This window comes from Eleutherodactylus coqui, chromosome 1 (assembly GCF_035609145.1).
Source record: "Eleutherodactylus coqui strain aEleCoq1 chromosome 1, aEleCoq1.hap1, whole genome shotgun sequence".
Classification (NCBI taxonomy): domain Eukaryota; kingdom Metazoa; phylum Chordata; class Amphibia; order Anura; family Eleutherodactylidae; genus Eleutherodactylus; species Eleutherodactylus coqui.
Window position 1 is genome coordinate 486894036 of NC_089837.1, and position 25887 is coordinate 486919922.

Consider the following 25887-nt stretch of genomic DNA (forward strand, 5'->3'; position numbering starts at 1 on the left):
TGAGCCACTGTATCTGAGCCCACCATGGTATAAAATTTGCCTTATAGTATCTATATTATTTCACTTTCCCAGAAGGGGACGCATTCTTTGCACAAGGGCGCTCTGCACCCTCTGTCTGCCCCTGAAAAGAACAAAGGGAAATCATACACCTGCATAGCTCAAGAAACTCAAGCATTGTAGAAAGAAGATGTTGATCGAAATTTTCACTTTTTCCTCCTTTGATTTTAACGTGAATCCACCTTACAAGCGCGGTTGGTGCAGCACGGACCACGGCTAACATTGGTGAATATTCCACTCCTCGTCTTGTACTATTAGACGCTGTATGAAAGAGAATGGAAAAGCTTATACAAATGCACCACCTCGAATCAAAAAGCTCTATGAGTCAGAATGTCACCGGGTCTCTCCTCTTGCTCACCGCCACCCCCTATGTCTTGACATCAGCATTGGTAGCGCTGAAATCTATACACCCCTCTGGCCACGACATCTGGTGCCTGCGCCGGTGATATCAAGGTGTATAAACTTGGGCTAGAGCGGTGCAAGGAACGTGCGGGCACAGTGGGGATGTGACAAGTGGGGGGAGTGGCCAGGTTAGGCTCACGGCACCGCCACTTTGTTTCGAGGCGGTCCATTTGCATAATCGGTGTACAACCAAAAACGCCGATTATGCAAATGCAACCAAATGCCAGCACACTTTTGTGCATACAGTTATGTCTGTCCTGCTTGTACTAGACCACTTAGCGCTATGGTGGTGGATTGAATATGATTTTCCAGGCGATCGGTTCCCTTTAATTCATGCAATAGTATATTATGCTCACGGGATGGACTGTTTGGCGTGATGCCAATTGCATCCTACATGCGTTTTCATCCCCGTGATCCCATGAGTATAATAAACTGTTGTGTGAATTAACAAGCATTTCCATTCTCTTTCATGGAGCGTCAAGCAGTATAAGGATACTTCACCGCTGGAGGCTGGTATTTCCATTTTTCATATATAGTTTGATCTGCCATTAAAGAGAACCACATATATCTATGGTCTAGCTGATAAATTGTGTCATGCTTAGTTCAGAGCCAGAGGGATGGCGCTGCATGATATACAGATTCAAAGAACGCCAAAGTCAGACTACCAGTGATCCCACAGTGAGGGGGACCCATCTTATCGGGATCGGTGGGGGTGCCAGTGATGAGATCCCTATCAATCAGGTGATAAAAGTTTGATTGAGGTACAACCTCAATCACAACTTAGTTTATGGTGCTGTATAGAAGTGACGGGTTCTCTTCAATGGTTGAGGGCTGCATAGAACTACAAAATCCTACCAAAAGTAATTGGACAACTGCGGAATAATCAATTGTAGTATTTATTTACATATCTTAATTCTTAATGGTGCTCCTTTGGCCCATTGGATAATCTTCATGACATACTTACAAACATTTGCAGGAGGAATGGAGGGAAATACCAGCTAAATTGGATAAGACATTAGTAGAAAGTATGCCACAGAGAGTGTCTGATGTCATTTGGGCCAAAGGAGCCCCACTAAGTATTAACATATGGAAAAAAATACTACTGGTGTCCAATTGCTTTTGGTAGAACATCATAGACCTCTAATTGTGCAGCCCTGCTTTAAACTGACTTTAACCCTTTCCAATCTAATTTCCCTGACACCCACACACTCCCCAACTCTTATTTCTTTTGGGTGGGAAAGCCTGTTGTGGATTTCTTGGAATTTACTCAACAGAAACACTTAATAAAACATCAGGACAGTTAATTTTTAACAATTTTTTGAAAATTAACAATTTTCAACCCAGTTTAGCTGTCATTTGACATTAAGATTTCCCTGCATAGCTCCAATGTCGGAGGCTGTTTTGCATATGTGTGTTGCAGTATACAGGTCAACACTCCATCGGAGCGCTGTCCTGTATACTATAAAATAAATATGCAGAACAGCCTGCAGCATTGGAGTGCTGTCCTGCATACAGTAACATACATATACAGAACCGCCTCTAACATCGAAGTGCTGGCCTGCATACAGTAACATACATATACAGAACCACCTCCGACATCAGAGAGCTGGCCTGCATACAATAACATACATATACAGAACCGCCTCCGATATCAGAGCGCTGGCCTGCATACAGTAACATACACATACAAAACCACCTTAGACATTGGAGCACTGTCCTGCATAAAGTAAAATACATATACAGAACCGCATCTGACATCGGAGCGCTGTCCTGCATACAGTAACATACATATACAGAACAGCCTCTGACATCGGAGCGCTGTCCTGCATACAGTAACAGATATACAGAACCACCTCCGACATCAGAGCGCTGGCCTGCATACAGTAACATACATATACAGAACTACCTCCGACATCAGAGCGCTGTCCTGCATACAGTAACATACATATACAGAACCACCTCCGACATCAGAGCGCTGGCCTGCATACAGTAACATACATATACAGAACCGCCTCTGACATTGTTGCGCTGTCCTGCATGCTTTAATAACATATAGAGAACTGCCTGTGACATCGGAGCGCTGTCCTGCATACTGTAACATACATACACACACACATATTTTTATATATATATATATATATATATATATATATACATACACACACACGCAGAACTACCTCTGACATTGGATCGTTGTCATGTATACTGTAACATACATATACAGAACTGCCTGTGACATCGGAGCGCTGTCCTGCATGCTGTAACATACATACATATATATATATATATATATATATATATATATATAAATATAAAAGCGCAGAACTACCTCTGACATTGGATCGCTGTCCTACATACTGTAACATACATATACAGAACTGCCTCTGACATCGGAGAGCTGTCCTGCATGCTGTAACATTATATAAATATTTATGCGCAGAACCACCTATGACATTGGATCGCTGTCCTGCATCCTGTTACAAACACGTGTCTAACATTGTAGCTATGCAGGGAAATCTTAAAGTCGGATGAGGCCAGACACTGGATTGGAAAGGGTTAATATGTGCGCGTTTAACTTCTAACAAGAAAATTTGTCACGGGCACTCTGTCTCAGTAAAGTACAGTAAACTAAGCCAGTAATATATAATTAACAGAATAATATTTCATTTGCGTGCATTACAGTAAGAAGTATTAATGCTCATCAAACAAGGTGCATGAACATAAATCCTGTTGCGGCCTTGAGAAACCCTACATGCCTAATAAGCTGCACATGAAAAGGTTACTAACTAGATAATCTCTTTATGCGGTATAAAGTTAAGGGAAAAGCATTTAATATTGGTATTTGGCTTAGAGTGAAGCTATAAACTCCACATGAACTATACGGCAGGAAGCACTCCCCAGACATGGAAGCTCCGGAGCCATGCTACATAACGCGGCTCTATAAGGGGCTCCTGGTGGGCACACTGTGACTGCGAGCTCTATGACTCACTCTGTTCCTACGCTGTATATACATAGAATTCTGTACATCTGACACCACATTCATTTATTTACACACAACAAACTCTCAGAATGAATAATTACTACATAATTCTGTAGGGAGAGCCAGAGATATTACAGCTTTTATCCAATGCGTAAGAGCAAGAATAAATATAACGCTTTCTACAGGGTTATTTCAGTGTCAGAAAATAGTGTGCCTTTTCATTATACAAAGAAGAGCATTTTTTTTTTTTACGAATATGCCCCTATGAGCTCACACTCTACAGGAGAGAGGTCCCTGCCCATAAGAGCTTACACTCTACAGGAGAGAGAGGTCTCTGCCCATAAGAGCTTACACTCTACAGGACAGAGGTTCCTGCACATAAGAGCTTACACTCTACAGGAGAGAGAGGTCCCTGTCCATAAGAGCTTACACTCTACAGGAGAGAGGTCCCTGTCCATAAGAGCTTACACTCTACAGGAGAGAGGTCCCTGTCCATAAGAGTTTACACTCTACAGGAGAAAGGCCCCTGTCCATAAGAGTTTACACTCTACAGGAGAAAGGCCCCCTGTCCATAAGAGCTTACACTCTACAAGAGAGAGGTCCCTGCCCATAAGAGCTTACACTCTACAGGAGAGAGGTCCTGCCTATAAGAGCTTACACTCTACAGGAGAGAGGTCCCTGCCCATAAGAGCTTACACGCTACAGGAGAAAGGTGCTGCCCATAAGAGCTTACACTCTACAGGAAAGAGGCCCTGCCCATAAGAGCTTACACGCTACAGGAGAAAGGTGCTGCCCATAAGAGCTTACACTCTACAGGAAAGAGGCCCTGCCCATAAGAGCTTACACGCTACAGGAGAAAGGTGCTGCCCATAAGAGCTTACACTCTACAGGAGAGAGGTCCCTGCCCATAAGAGCTTACACTCTACAGGAAAGAGGTCCCTGCCCATAAGAGCTTACACTCTACAGGAGAGAGAGGTCCCTGTCCATAAGAGCTTACACTCTACAGGAGAGAGGTCCCTGCCCATAAGAGCTTACACTCTACAGGAGAGAGGTCCCTGCCCATAAGAGCTTACACTCTACAGGAGAGAGGTCCCTGCCCATAAGAGCTTACACTCTACAGGAGAGAGGTCCCTGCCCATAAGAGCTTACACTCTACAGGAGAGAGGTCCCTGCCCATAAGAGCTTACACTCTACAGGAGAGAGGTCCCTGCCCATAAGAACTTACACTCTACAGGAGAGAGGTCCTGCACATAAGAGCTTACACTCTACAGGAGAGAGGTCCCTGCCCATAAGAGCTTACACTCTACAGGACAGAGGTCCCCTGCCCATAAGAGCTTACACTCTACAGGAGAGAGGTCCCCTGCCCATAAGAGCTTACACTCTACAGGAGAGAGGTCCCTGCCCATAAGAGCTTACACTCTACAGGAGAGAGGTCCCTGCCCATAAGAGCTTACACTCTACAGGACAGAGGTCCCCTGCCCATAAGAGCTTACACTCTACAGGAGAGAGGTCCCTGCCCATAAGAGCTTACACTCTACAGGAGAGAGGTCCCTGCCCATAAGAGCCCATAAAGCCCATTTTCTATAGACTGGATGAATTTGTGGGTTGATTACTTTTGACAAGAACATATAGTTGATTTATAACATTAAAGCAACACATTTATATATGCAAGGAAAAAAATAAAGAACCCCCTTTGATGATATAATGTAATTATTCGTGTTCCCCCCCTGAGTGTTGGTGGCTTTGCGGTCGCGGTGCTGAGAGATGAGTGACCCGTGAGCGGGCAGCATTGCTGTAGAATCCACTGCGCTCCTAATAATGTATCTGCATTCATCGCATGCAGCAAATGCAGATATCATCCTCCACGGAGGCTGAGGACATATCTTACTCCCCTCTCCTATATCTTCTTTGCTCCGTCTCTCGGAGCTTTCCTTGCTCACAGAACCTGTGCTACATGTTTAATTGATTCCCTGTTGCTAAGCAGCGTGCGGCGGCTACAGAGAAGCTTCAGGACGACGTGGATTTTGCCACCGGTTGCAGAGAGACGTTGTGTAACCGCAGCAGGACCCCCGTACTGAATGTTACCCACAGGCCAGTGCATCGTTAGCCCAACACATTACGGAAGGATCAATAGTGTTTGTTAACGCATTCATAAAGATAAATTCATCATGGTATGTACAGGTAGGGGTGGAGATTGAAGATCTTGGCCTCCTTGATATAGGGGGATTGCAATATGCAGAGAATAGAACCCACTGATTTTAATGGGTTTGTTCAAGTTTCCCTATTTTGTGCACACATTTCAGGTTCTATTTTTCTGCATATTTGCTCCCCAAGACGTCGATGGGGCCTGCAGTCTCTGTACCTTCACACAGGATGGAATATTCAGCACTAGAATTTGCACTACTAGCATATGGATTTAGTGCAGAATAGAAAAAAGCAGAACCCTGCCAGCAACTTAGCATCAAAATCCACAGAATTCCGGGACATCATATTCCGCAACATTGTTGCAGAATATTCCATCCCGTATGAAATGTCCCTTCCACTTAACATCCTTGTGTACAACACATTAGGACTAGATGACACCCAACATAAACCCCACATTTTTTTTAAAACCTCTCTTGTGCCACTGCCGCCAACAGGGCTGCTTTGATAGGCTTACTCCAAGTATACAAGCGGAATACCGAAACGAAGTCCGTCACGGCGCCCCCCCAGAGACCCCATACTCCCCTCCGGATCCGCTGCCCAATGACCCGCATCCCGTGCCGCACACATGCGCAGTACAGCGCATGACATTCCGGCAGTGTCATATAACACGCACAGAGTGTCACATGACACGCCCACAGTGTCACATGATGCGGGCGTCGATGAGCGGGGAAGCGTTTTCACGCTATCTACTGCTGTGCTACAGCATAAGATAGCATGACGGACGGCTTCCATTGACTGCAATGGAAGCCGTCGGCGCGTACGCCTGCGGCAAATAGAACATGCCACGGGTTATTACGGGTGAATTCACGGGGCGTAATTCCGCGGTGGAATTCCGCACCCTGAGCATTGCACTTTTAGGTTCAATAGAACCTTATAGCTGCGGGGCAACGGCGTAAATCCGCCCGTGGGAATTAGGCCTGGAGGCGTTTTTCCAGTTATTAAAAAAAAGAAATTCACTGGCTCAGAAATGTGTAAAATGAATACACCTGCTACAGCAGCCTTACTTTTCCACAGCTGCAGCCCTGCTGCCCAACATTTCGGGCCTGGAAGAAGCCAGCGTGCCATTCATTGTGCACATAACTGGTTTCAGTGGCGACTCTTCCCAGACTAATGAAGGCTGAGCAGTCATCTACACAATACACGGCACATGACCACTCACCGGCTTATTCAGGGCTCCGGGCAGTGGGCACTGGGGCTGCAGTGCTGGACAGGGCGCCGCTGGTGCAGTCAAGTATGCCTTTTTTCTTTATTTTATGCCTTTCTGAGCCAATTCATTCTTCTAGGCCCTGGAAAACCTCTTTAGGGTATGTTTACACGTAGTGGAAATGCAGCGTTATTTCCACATTTCCGCATCCAAAACCATCGGTGTCGATTTTGACTGGAAATCAGCAGTACATCCGCACTAATTATAGAAGATACCACGCTCCTTCTGACCTCCGAAGTCTTCGTGTTCTCGAGCTTTCTTCACCGGGCATCCAGCAGCTGACCATGGTTTGCCCTGACCATTCCCGGATGAAATTGGAGAAAACGGAAATACACCTGGCACACAGAAGATATTAAGGTATAATCACATGGAGAAAACCGCGTCTGATTTTTCTACACAGATTCCGATTCCTTAAAGGTGTTGTACCACAATTGATCAGGAACTTTTTTTCTTCCTGCAGATTTCAAGACCGCGAGTGGAAAAAATCTGTACCATATACACTACAGCACGGATTCCCATCTAGACTAATGGTAGACTGTAGATGTGGATTTCGCTGTAGATTTGAGTATGTGGAATACAGATGATAAAAAAAAAAAAAAAAAGTGTGAATATACACTTAGGATGAATAAGTAATATTCCGGTGAAGGGGCGCCCTTTTCAGGGTGGTAACTCTGATTTTTCTAGGAGACTCACCTTGACATAGATATTTAGGACCTAATCTAGGTCAAGTATTCAGACATTACTTTCCCTTGTATACGATTTTCACCTCCTGACCCCATTAAATTACATCTCATTCCCCTCTGTTTTCATACCAACTCTGGCAAGTCACCACCATTACTTTCCAGTTTTTTAAAACTTACCATCATCACACCTATAATCAAGAAACCATCTCTTGATGGTCCAGCAGGGCTGGATTAAAGTTGGTAGGAGGCCACTAGGCAAATCATTTGTTAGGGCCTCCATCTCCCCTCTAGGGCCTGGACCCCACCTGATAATCTATCACAACCACTTGTAGGAGAAGTAGCCATGCATATGCATTACCCTTTCCGCTTAAGTCTATAGGAGTTATCTAAATAGTCGTTGCAACTCCCTTCAACATCAAAAGGGACAGAAACCCACATGTGGGGCACCTTACCATCTCTTCTCAGCTGAACAGGATTGCCAAACCGCAATGAGATGACCCCAGTTTTCCTGGGAGGTGAGCAGTGTATCTCCTACCCATATAATAGTAACTCCAAAAGCTTTCTTAGTACATTAGAAGAACTGACCTGGACAAGTCTAGTTGGTGGAACCCATCTGAGACCCATATGCCCTCCCAATAATCTGGCTCTGCACCTTAGCCCTCTCAAGTTACCATTTCATATCACTTGTACCATTCTTTTACCAGACTACTTGAAAAACGTACTTACTCTGAACTTTCTACCTATCGCTCTCATAATGACTTAGTCTACCTACAATATGGATTCCAGCCAAATCATGCAACAGACACTGTGATCACCGAAGTTACTAATGGCCCACCAATTGCTAAAACCCAAAGACTTATTACTGTGAGGGGATTCTTTTCAGAAAAAAAAAAACAAAGTAAACAGCCAGGAACAAGTTTCAAATTGATACTTGGCCAGCTTTATTAGAACAGTTACAATTAAACAAAAAGAAAAAAACTCAGCAGAAGCTAAAGAAATACCTTGCCTGTCCAGCACTAACTAATACACAGCGGATCCCTCTCTACCAGCTGGTGAGCTTCTCCCTGCCAGCTTACAAAAACAAGAGATTTTAGCAACCAAACTTACACTTCATATGAGCCTCACACAGAGCAGCATTCTGTGTCCCCTGGTAAAGCAGAGTTCTCCTAGCTGCTTCTTAAATATCCACCCACTCAATTAGTCAGCCGGCAGGTGATACTCTCCCTGTTGCTCCACATGGGAAAGAAATCTGCGAAAAATATACCTCTCCTCTACCCTTTTGTGACACTACATATTAATTCTTCCTGACCGCTCCTCCACCTTTATCACCATCAATCACTCTACTCTTCCAGATTCCTATCTTACCACCCGCTATTGCCCCCGTGGCTCGGGTTAACATTTGACACACTCTGTCCATTTCCAAGTCAAAGCCATTTCCTGCATCTGATCCTTCCTCTCAACAATACATTATATCTTCACAACTGGATGAAGAAGCGGCATTGTAGCTCATAAATGCAAAAAATAAATCATAAGAAGAGGGTCACAGAAACATCTGAGCTGCTGTACATCAAATGCAATACTCTGGGCATCTCCACTGAAGTGCACCTATTGTCGGAGCAGTACTAGATTTATGAACTCGGAGTTTAGAAATACATAGAGAGAAAGGGAAGCGATCTGAGAGGGATGAGTAATGAAGCAAAATTATTCAATTTTTTACACATGAAGTGAATCTTAAAGCTAAATAAACCATGAGCGTGTACCCTGTAGCCATTTTAAAATGGATTCGAGAAAATGGAATTTTCAGAAGAAGTGCAACATTTTTTTGTAAGTCTCACTATTTGGCGTTGTGCACATGGGTGTGTTAAGCCTCCATGCAACCTCAGAGTTGTATGGAGCTGTAATGCGAGAGCCATAGAAGCGTGCGGAGATGAGCAAGACTCAAGAACAGACACAGACGGCTTTCAGGCAACAAGTACTTTACTGTAAGGTAACCGAGAATGGTTGAGCCTGAACTAGGAGTGGTTATGATGTGTGCCTTCACCGGTTACTGTAGGTGCTCCTCACTACTACACTACTCCATCAAAAGTAATTGGACACCTGAGCAAGAATCCAAAGTAGTATTTATTTCCATATGTTAGTACTTAGTGGGGCTCCTTTGGCCCTAATGACATTGGATACTCTCTGTGGCATACTTTCTACTAACGTCTGATACACTTCAGCTGGTATTTCCCTCCATTTATCTTGCAAACATCTGGCAATTTCTCTCAAAGAAGATGGACGCTGTTCATATTTCCTGACCTGATGTTCAATTTCATCCCAAAGATGTTCAGTAGGGTTCAGGTCTGGACTCTGTGCAGCCGGTCAAATCGTGGAACATTCATGTCCTCTAACCAACGTAAAACAGCATTTGATTTGTGACAAGGCACATTGTCTTGTTAGAAGTATGGCTGACCATTCCCAGAGTATTGTCACATTGTCAGCAGCACATTATTGTCTTGAAGGTCAAGGTACACCGCCTGTTCATGGTTCTTGTCACTACAACCAACGGACCGAGACCATGCCACGTAAGACGTCTCCAAACCATAACGGAACTTCCACTGTACTTAACTGTTGTCACAACACACTCAGGCAGAAAGTGTTTCCCAGGACCCTCCACCCCCAGGTACATCCTCGTTAGAAGATGGAGTAGTGTAATTCTTCACTCCATAGAACTTTTTTCATTGTCAACTGTCCAATGACAACGCTCCGTGCACCATTGTGAATTTTTAATAACGCGCAGTTCCCATCACAAACTATGGCTGACACCTCCAAGGGTCTGCATCTCATCTAGTATGGTGTACGACACGGGACATGCTAATAAGGCACAACCCATTCTCCTCATAGGGGTCTCCAAATACTTTTAGTAGGATAGTGTATGTGGAATCCACAAAGTGTAAAAGTATAAATTATACCTAAATCTGCTGGTCCGAAGTGGCCACGAACCCTCCAGACAAGCCCCGCCCACTTTAAAAAATGTGGCAAGGCTGGCGCAGATAGCCATAAATTTTTTTGCACAAGCTTGCACATATTTTTGCGACTTTTCCGAACCAGTATTTTGGCATAAAGCAGTTCATAAATGTCCATGATTCATTTCAGTAAATCCTATGTGAATATTAGCTCAGGAAAAAATGAAGTTTAGGGCTTATTCACACAGCGGACTTGAATTAGAGATACTAAGTTCACCGTGTACAAAAACGCAGCTTATCCTATTCTGGTATGATTCTTGGACCAGAATCACCCATTCACGTCTACGAGTACAATAAAGAAAAAAGGGGATTGCACTTATGTGGCATGCGTGTGCGCTCCTTTTTTTCCATACAAACATGGACTTCACTGGGGCTTTTTAATGGCATTAACCCCTTAGTGACCAAGCCTATTTGCACCTTAATGACCAAGCCAAATTTTAGAAATCTGACATGTGTCAATTTAACATAGAATAACTCCATAAAGGTTTTGCATATCCAACTGATTCTGACATTGTTTTTTCGCCACATGCTGTACTTCATTTAGGTGGTAAAAATAGACTGATAGAATTTGTGCATGTTTTTTAAAAGCACCAAAATTGGGAAAATTTTGAAAAAAGTTGTCATTTTTTCACATTTTCAATTGCAATATCTCAAATATGTGCAAGCATACTGAAAACTTTTTGATAAGATATATATTTCCATCTGTTGACTTTATTCTGGATGCACATTTGGAAAACGTTTGTTTATTTTTGTTTAACCATTTAGCAGATGTACAAATTTAACACTGATTATCAACATTCTGAGGAACACTTTGTTTTCCTGCACCAAGCCAAGAGTGCACAGGTGTCAGAATTATGGACACCCCCACAAATGACCCCATTTTAAATAATATACCTCTTAATGTATTCAGTGAAGGGGGGGGGGGGGGGGGGGGAGTCCTGAGTATTTTTCCAAAGTATTTTTTATTGGATTTTACAAGAAATTTACAAGACATGAGCTTGCATCATGTGCATTCACAGTGACACTAGTATTTTAACCCTACAGTTTTTTTCAGGAGTAATGCAATTTAGAGAAAAAATAAAATTTCATATTTTTGCAAATATGTCATTATAAAGGCATTTTTTTCTATAGTGCACATGAAAATGAGGATTTGCACCCCAAAATGGATCCCCCTGTTTGTCCTGCGTTTAGAAACATACCCATTGTGGCCCCAATATTATGTCTGGCTGCACAACGGGACATTTTGCTTAAAGAAGCTTTAAGCCCCACTTGTAAAGCCATTGAGCGTCCAAAACCCCACAAATGACCACATTTTGAAAACTAGACCCCTCAGTGAATTCATCTAGGGGTGTACTGTGTATTTTGACCCCACAGTTTTTGAATGAATTTAAGCAAAGCAGAAGGAAAATAATTACGATTTTCATTTTTTTGGCAATTGTATCAATTTAAAGCATACATATTAATGAAGACTTTCACCCCAAAATGGATACCCCTGTTTGTCCCGTGTTCAGAAACATACCCAATGTAGCCCCAATCTGCTTACAGGACACATGGCTAGGCCTATAATGGAGGGAACACCCGTTGAATTTTAGGGCACAACTGAATTAATTCCAGGCCCAATTGCTCACTTCCCCTCTCCTCCCATGCTTTTTTGAGGGGTATTTCTTGACCTCAGCGGCGGGGATGGGGTGTAAAAAGTGGCGCTCTGCGAGGCTTCGTAAGCTTGATGAGGTGCGGCGGTCTCACACAGAAGGCGCTCAACAAGCTGCTCCTGGAACTGCAGGATGGCGAGTGTTCCCGGGGCTTCTTGTAAATTACGTCGGCATACAGGTAGCAATTTGAATAACACCAGGTTCACACGGCTGTACGTGGACTCCACTTGCGGGGGCCACAGCGGATCCCAGCTGTGAGTCCGGCTGTGGCCCTGTGTACGGCCGCGTAATGTACTGCGCATAACTGCAGTACTTTGTATTTCTTAGTGATGACGCGGATACCTGAAGCCCGGACACAATGTAGTGCCTATGGGCTATGGGTATATCCGCGACCATAGAGCACAATAGGTTCTACGTCACGTATATCTGCGGTAAAATAGAGCATGCCGCTTTCTGTTTTCTGCGAGTGGATTATGTGATTCTGACCCGCTAATGTGAGCAGAATTGTGTAATCTAGGAGCAGGGAGATTATAAATTTACCGGACAATTCTTAACTTTTGCGCATGCGTCCGCCAAGCTGGCAAAGGTCCGCGGATAAATATCTGATCGGGGGACAAACCTGGGGGACTTAAAGCCCACTTAGGCAGGACATAAAAACACTATGGGGTGGTCACTAACGTGTTAATAGAGCCACCTTGCAGTGACGCACATGAAAAAAGAAGGACATTCTGGTGATGCACACACATTAAAAAAAAAACGCAAGAACTGACAAATAAGCAATGTAAAAGGCACATACACTCGCAGTGAAATCGGTCTGTTTTTCACTGAGTGGAATTGCACTCGGAAACCGTATGCATAAGGGCTAAAGCTGGCCTAAGCGTATTTTCGTACACATTTGTGCAATGAGCATTGCGTTTTTGCACGCCGGTGTGCGTAACCATGCTCCCATTGATTTTAGTGTGCAATTAAGTTTAATATGTGCTATTTTTGAGTGCAAAACTCAAAAAAAAAAAAAGGACATGCTGCGTTTTTTTGCACGTGACTGAACCCATTGAGATCAATAGTTTCTATCTATTGCGTGTGTGCCAATTCTGCATGCCTAATACACAGCACAATGGTTTGTGTGAATGGACCCAACACTGCTTATATGTTCACTTCCTATAATCACTGCTATTTTTTGCGGTCGGCATGCAGCGCAATTTTCCCAACAGACGGGAAGATTTTCTAAGATTTTATTTTAGATGAAAGGAGGAATCCAAGAAGAGGTCAGAAGCAAATATGGCGCGTCATATGGAAAACGAGAGCAGAAGAGCTGATTAGCAGTCATCCTCTATACGGGTAGAAGCAGCGGCGGCGGTCTCAGCGAGGTCAGGCGCAGTTCACCCATGATGAATGCAGTTTATAGGTGAATTACATATAGTCCGTTGCTGAGGATTAACTCTTAGGGAGCAGAACCGGAAATATCTATTGAGCTGATTTACGCCTCTCTGCAGGCGTAACGGGATAAGAGAGAAAATCAAACTGTTTGCTAAAAAAGAGGAATAAATATCCGAGAGAAATAAAACCAATTACAGAATTTCTGAATATATATACTAAAAAAAAGTCTATAAATCATAAGCTATGAAGAATATTCTCAGATTACTCACAGGGGCGAATGGGGGACATCATACGCAGTCCTAAAAGCCCATTGATTTACATTGGGCCATGTATACATGCGTTTTTTTTCCACGCGTGTAATAACGTCCTGTTTTGGTGCAGGGTACGCCCATTATAGGCTACAGGGGGTTAAAATGCAAAGTAAGGCCGGCTGCATACAGGCATATGTGTATTTGCGTACAAATGAGCACCACATTTTTGCGAACGAATGTTGCTTTCTTGCGCACAGACGTATTTTATCGTACTTTTTATACCCATAAGGCCTGTGCCAAAAAAAAAAAAAAAGCACTGATGCTCCCAGCCATTCAAATGGCTATTGTCTAGTTAGTTCAAGATGTGTTCTTTTTCCTGTGCAATTCCGCAGTGTACACATCTGCTAGCGTATTGCACACATTTGTGCATCCCCATTGATTTTTGGGGGGACTTTTGGTGCGCAGAAAAATAGATTATGCTGCTTTTTTTTTTGCACGACCGAAATACGCATAAAAAAATACTTGCATGTGAACAAACCCATTGAAATCAATGCGTTCTATTTACCGCGTATTAGGTGCTAATAAGACGCCTCCAACCCCCCATACCGCAAAGAAACACCTCAGCCACCCACACAAAGCCCCTAACCGTGCGCTCACCCTTGCTACCCTGCTACTCCTAGCCCCAGGGGATATAACCCCCAACCCAGGCCCACCCTGTACTGCTCTCTACCAAAATGCCCCCCCCTGCCCCATTCAAATGCGCCCTATGGAACTCTCAATCTGCATATAACAAACTCCCAACTATCCATGACCTCTTCACCAGTCAACACTTGAACCTGCTCGCCCTCACGGAAACCTGGATACAGCAGTCCAATTCTACCTCCCCTGCTGCATTGTCCTATGGTGGCCTGCAGTTCTCTCACCCCCCCCCCAAATCGGATGACAGATGCAGCGGAGGAGTAGGCATCATCCTCTCCCCAAACTGTACCTTCCAGGTCATTCCCTCAGCTCCCTCGCTTACCTTCCACTCCTTCGAAGTCCACACCCTGCGACTCTTCCGCCCACTGCCCCTTCGTGTCGCAGTTATTTACCGCCCCCCAGGTCCCACTCGCCTGTTCCTAGACCACTTCGCTGCCTGGCTCCCCCACTTCCTATCCTGTGAAATCCCAACCCTCATCCTTGGTGATTTCAACATCCCTACTAATGACCCCAGCTCCTCATCTGCCTCCCGGCTTTTAACACTTACCTCCTCCCTTGGCTTATCACTAATCTCTGACTTCCCCACTCATAGAGATGGTAACACTCTCGATTTAGTTTTCCTCCGTCTCTGCTCTGCCTCTCACTTTACTAACTCCCCCCTTCCACTCTCAGATCACAACCTTCTCTCTTTCTCCATCAGGCATTCTAGCATCTCCCCTGACCCTCCTATCTATCGCACCTCTAGGAACTTGCAGTCCGCCCGCACTAAACAGTTTGCCGAAACTATTCAGTCCTCTCTATCCCCTATTTCTCTCCTCCTATGCCCTAACCTGGCAGCCAAATACTACCACACCACCCTCAGCCGTGCCCTGGATAAAGCGGCACCGCCCATGACTCGAGCCGTCAAACGCAGACCACGGCAACCTTGGCTCATGTCCCAAACGTGCTTCACCCAGTGGTGCTCTAGATGCGCCGAGCGGCTGTGGAGAAAGTTAAAGCTGCCAGCAGACTTCCTCCACTTCAAATTCATGCTTAAAACTTATAACCTAGCCCTTCACCATGCCATGCCAAACAAGTTTATTTCACTTCCTTTGTCTCCTCACTAACCCATAACCCCAAACAACTCTTTGAGACCTTCCACTCCCTCCTCAGCCCCAAAGAAGACGCCCCTGCGACAGACCTGACTGCTGGAGAACTAGCTGCCTATTTCAAAGAAAAATAAAAATCGACAACATTCGTAAAGAAATCTCTGAAAACTGCATGGTTAACCCCAATCACAGTTTCCTCAGCACTGCATCCAGCACCTACTCACTATCTACGTTAGAACCAACGACAGAGGAAGAAGTCTCCAGGCTCCTTTCCGCTTCCCGCCCCACCACCTGCGCTAGCGACCCTCTCCCCTCTCACCTCCTCCGCTCCCTTTCCCCAGCTCTCATTACTCACCTCACCACAATCTGCAACCTCTCTCTAACCTCTGGCACTTTCCCCTCATTTAAACACTCCATCATATCCCCTCTGCTTAAAACCAACCCTGGACTCAACTGATGTTGCCAGCTACCGACCCGTCTCAAACCTCCCCTTCATCTCCAAATTACTGGAACGCCTGGTCTACTCCTGCCTTACACGCTTTCTCTCTGACAAGTCACTCCTCGACCCCCTCCAGTCTGGTTTCTGCTCTCTACACTCGACCGAAACTGCCCTTACAAAAGTAACAAATGACCTGATGACTGCAAAGTCGAGAGGTGACTACTCCCTACTAATCCTCCTTGACCTGTCTGCTGCATTTGACACTGTTGACCATAACCTCCTTCTCACTATGCTCCGCTCTATTGGTCTAAAGGACACTGCTCTCTCCTGGTTCTCTTCCTACCTCTCTGACCACTCTTTCAGTGTTTCCTTTGCTGGTTCTATCTCCGCTCCACTTCCTCTTGCTGTTAGGGTACCCCAGGGCTCGGTCCTTGGTCCCCTTCTCTTCTCTATCTATACTGCCCCAATTGGACAAACCATCCACAAATTTGGCCTCCAATACCATCTCTACACTGACGACACTCAACTATACACCTCCTCTCGTGAGATCTCTGGACCATTCCTCCAAAATATCACAGACTGTCTGTCCGCTGTCTCTAACACTATGTCCTCCCTTTTTCTCTAAAACTGACCTCCTTGTCTTTCCACCTTCTAACTGACCTCCCCTCAACATCTCTATTCCAGTGTCTGGCACCATCATAACCCCCAAACGGCATGCCCGATGCCTTGGGGTCACACTGGACTCTGACCTCTTCTTTACCCCCCATATCCAATCTCTGGCCCAAATATGCCACATGCACCTCAGGAATATTGCTAAAATACGTCCGTTCCTAACCACAAACACGCTAAAGACACTCGTGGTCGCCCTCATCCACTGCCGGCTTGACTACTGCAACTCGCTACTCTTCGGCCTCCCCCGCACTAGACTCGCTCCACTCCAATCCATACTTAATGCAGCAGCTAGGCTCATTTTTCTATCCAGTCGTTATTCAGACGCCTCTGCATTATGCCAGTCGCTGCATTGGCTGCCCATCCACTGCAGAACTAAATTTAAACTCCTCTACCTCACTCACAAAGCTCTGCATGGCGCTGCGCCACCATACATCGCCTCCCTACTGTCAGTACACCACCCAGCCCGCTCACTCCGATCGGCTAACACACTCAGATTAAACACCCCTGTAATACGAACCTCACATGCTCGCCTACAGGACTTCACCAGAGCAGCACCCATCCTCTGGAACGCTCTACCCCAAGGCATACGGACAATTCCCGATGCACAAAATTTCAGACGTGTCTTAAAAACGCACCTCTTCAGGGAAGCATACCAAATCTCCTGACCTAGCCCCTCGCCCCTCCCTATGGTGGCCCACCTCGTTTGCCTTCTAATAATTGATCTGCACATGAAATTTCCTATTGCCTGTGTTCCCCAACCCTTGCACCTCCTGTACCAACCCCAACCCATTTGTGTCTAACCCAATGTACCTCACATTGTAATTGTTGAAATTGTTGTATTGTTTTGCATTTATCCATGCCTGAAAGCGCTGCGGAATAAGTTGGCGCTATACAAATAAAGATTATTATTATATTATTAAATATGTGCGTATATACACCCCTGTGTTGCCGGCTGGTGTCACATGGGCGCAAGTGCATTTGCGCTGTGTATTTGGTCACGCTAATATAAATGGTTCAATGCACATTTGTTTTCTCCATTCACCGTGTGTCACTTGGCCGTGCATAATGTGCGTAATACGTGCCGGATTCAAGGTCATGTGAGTGAGCTGCAACAGGCACACGGCCGGAGCGAGGAGTAACGAAAACAGTGAAGCGCGCTGTGCTACGTTCTTTCAATAAGAGCTAGAGAAACAGTGTTGCGCTAAGTGCTTTGCCCTTTTTGACAGGTGGTGAGAACCCAATAGCCAGGTTTTCCCATCTTGGCCATGAAAAGCCCAAATGGGACACCCCGGTACCAAAACTGACTTTTATTACCTATCCAAAAGTGGCATGCAGATTGAATGGAGCGGCAGTCGCACATGCGCAGCACCATTCTATTAATTTCATTGGAGCTGACAGAAACAGCAAAGTACAAGCACTCCGCTATCTCCGGCAATCCAATTAAAAATGGCTAGGGCGGCACCACACATGCTTAGCTGCCTCTTCATTCAATGAATGTGCCGCTACAAGCCAAAGAGTTGATCTGCAAGGGTGCTGGGAGTTGAACCTCATTGATCTGATATTGATAAGCTATTCTAAGGTAAACTCATCAATAGTCAGAGGGGTTGTCTCACAACAGGTACAACCCATTCCCCCGCGTGGCTCAGTGCTGAAGTGAGTAGTAGCTGGTGTTCATTGTTATTGTATTGGCCTGAGGAAAAAGTTATAATTTCATTTAGATCGATAGCCTAAGCTGTAAAGAAAAGAAAAAAGAGCAAAAATGATGTGTTCATTCACCCTGTGTCTCCCTTCCCCCACCCCCCCCTCAAAAACAAAAAAAAATCCTAAAAGCAAAATGATACCAATAAAAACTACAGCTCGCTGTGTAAATCCAGAGGACTTTTATCAAAAATGTCGAGTTGGAAACATCAGGGCTCAGCAGCACACTACCAATCCAATGATCAGCCATTCATCACTGGCATGGAGGACCATAGGTGAGGCAACTGTACAACTGCACTGGGGTCCTCTGATTGCTGCTCTGGAGGACTTGACGCAAGCTCTCCTACAGTTAAGTACTACATGATTGTCGCATTATGATCTGCTTATAGATGTGCTGACCTCTCCTCTGTGCAGAGGAAGGCAACATTTGGCAGTAATGGGTACACATGGTGACTTGAGTGACTTTGACCATGGGCAGATTGTTTTCTGCTCGGAGGTGTAGTGCCCGTATTTCTGCAACAGCCGCACTTGTTATCTGTTCCTGACTCATTATGTCAAGAGTGTACCAAGACCGGTTAAGCCATTGACAGGCATCCAACAGAAGATCACAAAGTAGCAGGCCATGTGTGGTTGATCTGTCTGGTGTCTTAGCAATAATGAGCCACAGTGGACCAACTAACCCAACAGTACAACAGCGAGGAAGCTAAACACGTTTTCACAATGACCATGTGGTGTACCTTGCATTGACTGGGGTTCAATAGTTGAAGACTGACAAGAGTGCCCCTGATGAACCGGTGTCTTCACCAACAATGCCTCGCATGGGCCCAGGAAAGACATCAATAGACCTTGGACACATAGCAGAAAGTCGTATGGAGAGTCCCATTTCTTGCTGAATCATACGGATCGCCAAGTCTGTATCTAGCATAAACAGCACAAAGCTGTATCCCATGGGTGTTCTGTTGGGGTTCAACAGGTCAGTGGTGGTGGTGTCATAGGGTGCATTTTCCTGGCATTGCGGTGGACCATTGGTCAACATAGCACAAGTCTTGAATATGAACGCTTCAGGGACCTGTTAGCTGACCATCTGCACCCTTATCTTCGGGGGCTCCTCCCCAATCACAGTGCCATCGCTCAACAAGACAACATTTCATGTCATCCAAATTGGATCACTAGGGAGTAGAGATGAGCAAGTATACTCGCTAAAGGCAATTGCTCGAGCGAGCATTGCCTTTAGCGAGTATCTCCCCGCTCGAGACGAAAGGTGCGGGTGCCGGCGCGGGGGAGTGGTGAGTAGCGGTAGTAAGCAGGAGGGAGAGGAGGGGAGAGAGGGAGAGATCTCCCCTCCATTCCGCCCCGCTCTTCCCCGAAGCTCCCTGCCCGCTGCCGGCACCTGAACCTTCAGTCTCGAGTGGGGAGATACTCGCTAAAGGCAATGCTCGCTCGAGCAATTGCCTTTAGCGAGTATACTCACTCATCTCTACTAGGGAGTAGTTGGAGCAACATGACAATAAATTGTCTACACTGCTTTGGCCCCCAAACTCACCGGACTGTAACCTCATTGAACATGTTTGGGATATGTTGGATCTCTGTGAGATCTGCTCTAACTTATCTGCAAAATGTGCACCGACAGAGCTGCTGCAGTGGGCATGGGTGTAGTTGAGTATGGTGGATGTTCGCCACCTTGTGGAATCTGTTCCACAAAATTTGAAAGCCACAATTGCCCAAAAAGGTCAACCAACCCATTATTAAGTAGGTGTTCCCAAAGCGGTGATCGTTCGGTGTATGACCTTGTATTATGTTGTTCTTTCCAAGCTACATTTTGCAGTTTGAAAAACATGCAGCAGCCAAATTTGACATAAAGGTCACTGATACTTGTAAAAACCTGCTTTTACTTTTGGCATTTGAATACCAGCTTTTTTTCAACTTGTGAATCAAAAAATATACTAAAAATGCATGTAAACACCAGGACATACTGTAAACCGTAGCCGACAACAGCAATATTCATGTCTAGACTAAAAGACAAAGAACATCTTCTGCAGGCAGGCTTCAATTCTGCATGAACTAGATAATTAAAACGAGTATAACTGCTCCTCGGAGAAAGGTAAATTGTGTCAGCATTAAGACTCTATTTCCCCTGTTATATTTCATCAGAAACTAGACCATCATGAAACCGCTCCTGCGTCGTCTCAGATAAAATGCTTCCTCCAAGATATTAACAGGTTCACAGAGGATGTATTAATAATTCCTCCTAACATCAAAAAAACGCCTCAGGTTATAGCAGGTGAAAATATTTCAAGCAGATGCAAATAAAACCCAAGAAGCATATACACGGAGGCTAAAACCAAATGTATCCAAGAGGCATGGGGGAGGAACCTATGAAGACATACACAGATGGGCCATAAAACTGCTGTAGAGCACTGCCGGGAGGCCCTCCCGCGGAGGCCGTAGGGCACTGCCGGGAGGCCCTCCCGCGGAGGCCGTAGACCACTGCCGGGAGGCCCTCCCGCGGAGGCCGTAGGGCACTGCCGGGAGGCCCTCCCGCGGAGGCCGTAGGGCACTGCCGGGAGGCCCTCCCGCGGAGGCCGTAGGGCACTGCCGGGAGGCCCTCCCGCGGAGGCCGTAGGGCACTGCCGGGAGGCCCTCCCGCGGAGGCCGTAGGGCACTGCCGGGAGGCCCTCCCGCGGAGGCCGTAGGGCACTGCCGGGAGGCCCTCCCGCGGAGGCCGTAGGGCACTGCCGGGAGGCCCTCCCGCGGAGGCCGTAGACCACTGCCGGGAGGCCCTCCCGCGGAGGCCGTAGACCACTGCCGGGAGGCCGTCCCGCGGAGGCCGTAGACCACTGCCGGGAGGCCCTCCCGCGGAGGCCGTAGACCACTGCCGGGAGGCCCTCCCGCGGAGGCCGTAGACCACTGCCGGGAGGCCCTCCCGCGGAGGCCGTAGACCACTGCCGGGAGGCCCTCCCGCGGAGGCCGTAGACCACTGCCGGGAGGCCCTCCCGCGGAGGCCGTAGACCACTGCCGGGAGGCCCTCCCGCGGAGGCCGTAGACCACTGCCTGGAGGCCCTCCCGCGGAGGCCGTAGACCACTGCCGGGAGGCCCTCCCGCGGAGGCCGTAGACCACTGCCGGGAGGCCCTCCCGCGGAGGCCGTAGACCACTGCCGGGAGGCCCTCCCGCGGAGGCCGTAGAGCACTGCCGGGAGGCCCTCCCGCGGAGGCCGTAGAGCACTGCCGGGAGGCCCTCCCGCGGAGGCCGTAGAGCACTGCCGGGAGGCCCTCCCGCGGAGGCCGTAGAGCACTGCCGGGAGGCCCTCCCGCGGAGGCCGTAGAGCACTGCCGGGAGGCCCTCCCGCGGAGGCCGTAGAGCACTGCCGGGAGGCCCTCCCGCGGAGGCCGTAGAGCACTGCCGGGAGGCCCTCCCGCAGAGGCCGTAGAGCACTGCCGGGAGACTCACCCATGTAAAGTGTTGCTTTACAATTCAACAACTGGAACTTAGGTGGTCAAGCCAACTTTGCATCTGTATAACATTGTTCGATTATTGTTGCCGAACTAGAAAGATTGACGGGAACTTGTGAGGGCTGCTGCAGTGATGGCAGACCTAGGTCTGGTAAAGAATCCTTACTTGGCTTTTGTAAGAATTTACCCCTCACTGAGAGTCTGACCCCCACCAATCGCTAAAACAAATCGGCAGACGTGCTCATCTGAGTATTCTGCCCATTCAGCTGTCACTCTTAGTGGCGTATGGATGCTACAGACTTTCCATGGAGCACGTACACCGCTCCGAGCAGTTACGGAAACAGCCAAACGAGCACAGCTTTCAGGTGAGCATTTTAACCCATTTGTTATAGCAATCAGTGGGATCTTAGCACCCGGACCCCCACAGATCATGACTTCTGACATATTGTTAGCATAGGTCAATAGTTTTGAAGAAAGTTTTGTTACACTTCCATGGGATTATTCCAAAAATAGTATCATGCCTATGTATAGACTGTGGTAAGTATTGCATCCCAGCAAGATTGAAGTAATGGGGCTGAGCTGCAATACCATATACAACCTGTGAACAGGTGTGGTGCTGTCATGCATTTTTGTTGTAGCCTGCACAACCTCTTCAAATACTGTTTACAGAATCTTTAGTGCCTACGTGGGCTTGCGGGCTTTCGTATTTTGTCCAAAATATTAACCAATACCTTGTATTTATTGTTATTTTTGCCATAAGCAATCTAGCTTTAGATGCTGGGGAACCCAGGGTGGCAGTGCCAGCGTGGTTCACTTTTAAGGTGCAGGGCAACCTGTCAGGCTGAATAGTATGTGGAGTTATTAATAGGCTGCAAGACTGCATGGTGCACCACACATACCAGTTGGTTTGGCACCCTTAGTATTCCTTATCTATGTGCATGTATAAGGGCGCCTTCACACTGGAGAGAAAAGTCGCGCAGTTTAAATGAGACGCGAGAGTGAGTAAAAACGCAGAATTATGAAACCAATGATTTTCAATGATTTCCTTCACATTGGCAATATTTTCACCCATTGCAAAGTTAAATCGCGGCATGTCCTATCTTTCTGTGTTTTGCGTTTTTTTCTCTCTCCTGTTTCCCTATGGAGCCTCCCTTTTATCGCATTGCAAAGCATGAACTTGCGATTTTCGTGCAATGTGATACATTTTTAACATTAGAAAGTCCTATTGACTGAAAAAAAGTGCAAAAATAAACCGCAAATGTGAAACAGCCGTAAGGCCCAATGCCCACGGACGGATTTTTGCTATGGAATTTACGGCCAGTGTTGTATACATCCGATTTTCTCGGACCTATATAACACTCACCCATGCAAATACAGTCATACGCTGGTGTCACATGGATGTAAGTGAATTTACGCATGTATGTGTTCAATGGGCATTGCATATTTGCGTGTGCATGTGCAAGTTTTACAGTACTTGTGAACGCAAATTGAGCACGTTTGCGCGCACAAAATAAAACGCGACCATGCTCCCATTCATTGAAATAGGCAATTAGTTCAATAGGTGCTCTTAGTCCAATAGAGCATTTGTATGATTCTGGCCTCAGTTTACACCAAAACTTGTGCCAAAATTTGTTGCAATTTGAGGCACCTAATGTTACATTTAGACCACGTCCTCTCTTTACAGAGACATACCTGTTTGTTGGACGAGTCGTAGAAGTGTTTGAAAGCGTCTTAAACGCATAATAAATGTGGTGCAAACCATGCAGGACAGTTTTTTAGCACAATTTACACCAATAGTAAATCTGCCCCTATATGTGTAGAATAAGGCCAGCCGGCTTCACATGGGGGAATTCCTTTTGCGAAACCCGCAATCGGTGTCCGCATGGAGGATTTGCGGCAAAACACACACACTGAAAGGCATGTAAAATTGCTTTTTCGCCCACACTCGCGGATACGAATTGTGTATTCTGCAAGCAGAGGAAATATCACAGCATGCTCTATTTTGCTGCGGACTCCTTGCAGACGGGCTCCATTGAATTCAATGGAGGCCGTCTGACCCACAGCTCATACAAAATTAACATTGCGTATGGGACGCTGGTATTCATGCCATTGCTAAAGATGGTGTGGGGAATTCAAAAATTAAAAAAAAAAAAAAAAAAGGAACTGCGCATGCCCAATGGCGAGCCACCACGGTTATCTGCAATACAGAAAAATTTAGGTACGCAGGGTCGCCGTCTGGGCTTACAGACGGAATCTGCAGCATGCCTCCCGCATGCGGAATCCAGTCAGCCTGTGTGAAGCCGGGCTAAGTCACTGAGGACTGTTGACGATGCGGAAACTGTATAAAACAAGGGCAAAATTCCTGCATCAGTATGGTGAAATGTCTAAATATGGATTCTGGCTGGCTCCCCACCCCTTAGAGTACTCGTCCGCAGCGACCTCCAGCAGTAACAACCACCTTTGCTAAAAATCTTTCGCCTTTTTTTAGGACTGTTGATGCTACTGTGACCTTCCTGATACTATGGGACACATGTTAGTCGGTTTACACGTGTCCTATAGTATCAAGTATCAAGAAGTTCACAGTAGTAGTATGGAATCTCCTGGAAATGTAATGTATGAATAGAAAGTAGCACAACTGTCATATTTTATAGGTAGCAAGTCTCAGGGAAGGAAACAAAATCTGAGACAGGAATGTCATATATCGGTTGCGTCCTACGAGTTGGTGTAGGACTGAGCCGGACACAATGGATGACATTCATGTGCCCTTTGACCAAAGCTGGACAGAAAGACACAGCATGCAATGTTTTTCTCTCTTGTGTAGGGAGACATCCAACATCAAAACTGATGCGTTGGATACCTTTAAACATCCCACAGGAAACAATGGCATCAGTTTCCCTCCGGCATTTCACTACCATGCCGGAGGGAAAAAAAAAAAAGAACTGACAACCAGACTTAGGGGAATCTGGCCTTTAAGATGATGTTTAAAGAAGAATGAAAATAGACAATGTTGCAAGTAAGATATGAGGGAGATACAGTAGATAGGCAGAAAGCTGAGACGAATGGGAAAAAAATTACTATTGTTCACAGATGTGTAAGAAAGGTCCAAAGACTTGCAAAAAAAGACTCTCCATTCACCTCCCTAATTAAATAGCACAATACTCCAGTAAGATGCAACCTTGTCCCTACATGGTCAATGTCTTGCAAAAGGGTCCACAAACTCCTCTTCTGCTCCTGTTATAAATTCTTTAATCTAATTGACTACATAATGTTCTTCATTGCCCCTACTAAAAACAATCAAAGGCGGCCCAGTGCATACTAACATAGTCACATGATTAGACAAGTCACTACTTGCCACAAGACCAGCACCCTCCTCTTCTGCTGCTGCCATCAGTCATATGGTCTACTAAGCTACATGATGTTATTTTCCCCATCTACTTCATAGCCCTTTTACATGCAGTCTAGTCCTCAATAATACAACCACATCACTGAATAGTTCACTGCTTACCACAAGATCCGCTCTTCTTCTGCTGCTGTCAGCATTCTTTTCCTTTCTACTTCATGCATGTATTCCAGTCCACAGTAACTAAACCATATGATTGGATAGGTCACTTTACTACAAGAACAACAAACAGTTATCATTGTTCTTTTGATCTACAAGGCTACAGGGTGTTCTTTTCATACATGTAGACCAGTTCTCAGTAACAAAATCATATGAATGAATAGGTTACTGCTTATAACAAGAGCAACACACTCCTCTTCTGCTGTTGTCATCTTTCTTTCCGTTTTTTGATTTACTAGGCTACAGGGTGTTTTCCTGTGTACTTCATACATGTACTTCATACATGTAGACCAGACTGCAGTAAGAAAACCATATGATTGGATAGGTCACTGCTTACCACAAGATGAACACACTCCTCTTCTGCTGTTGTCATCATTATTCTTTTAAACTACTAGGCTACAGGGTGTTCTTTTCCTATCTACTGCATACATGTATTCCAATCCTCAGTAACAAAGTCACATGAATG

The 25887-nt window shown here is 45.9% G+C and overlaps 1 protein-coding gene across 4 annotated transcripts in view; it reads right to left on the reverse strand.

The window, feature by feature from the left end:
* ELMOD1 (ELMO domain containing 1) overlaps positions 1 to 25887 on the reverse strand; it is a 114373-nt gene that overhangs the window by 75141 nt on the left and 13345 nt on the right. The window contains exon 1 of one of the 4 annotated variants that reach the window (XM_066594075.1): positions 7079 to 7138. The exons of the other annotated variants lie outside the window; for them this stretch is intronic. The gene's annotated coding sequence lies outside the window, so the exon portion shown is untranslated. Of the gene's footprint in view, positions 1 to 7078; positions 7139 to 25887 lie in introns of those variants that run through there. 4 annotated transcript variants of the gene reach the window in all.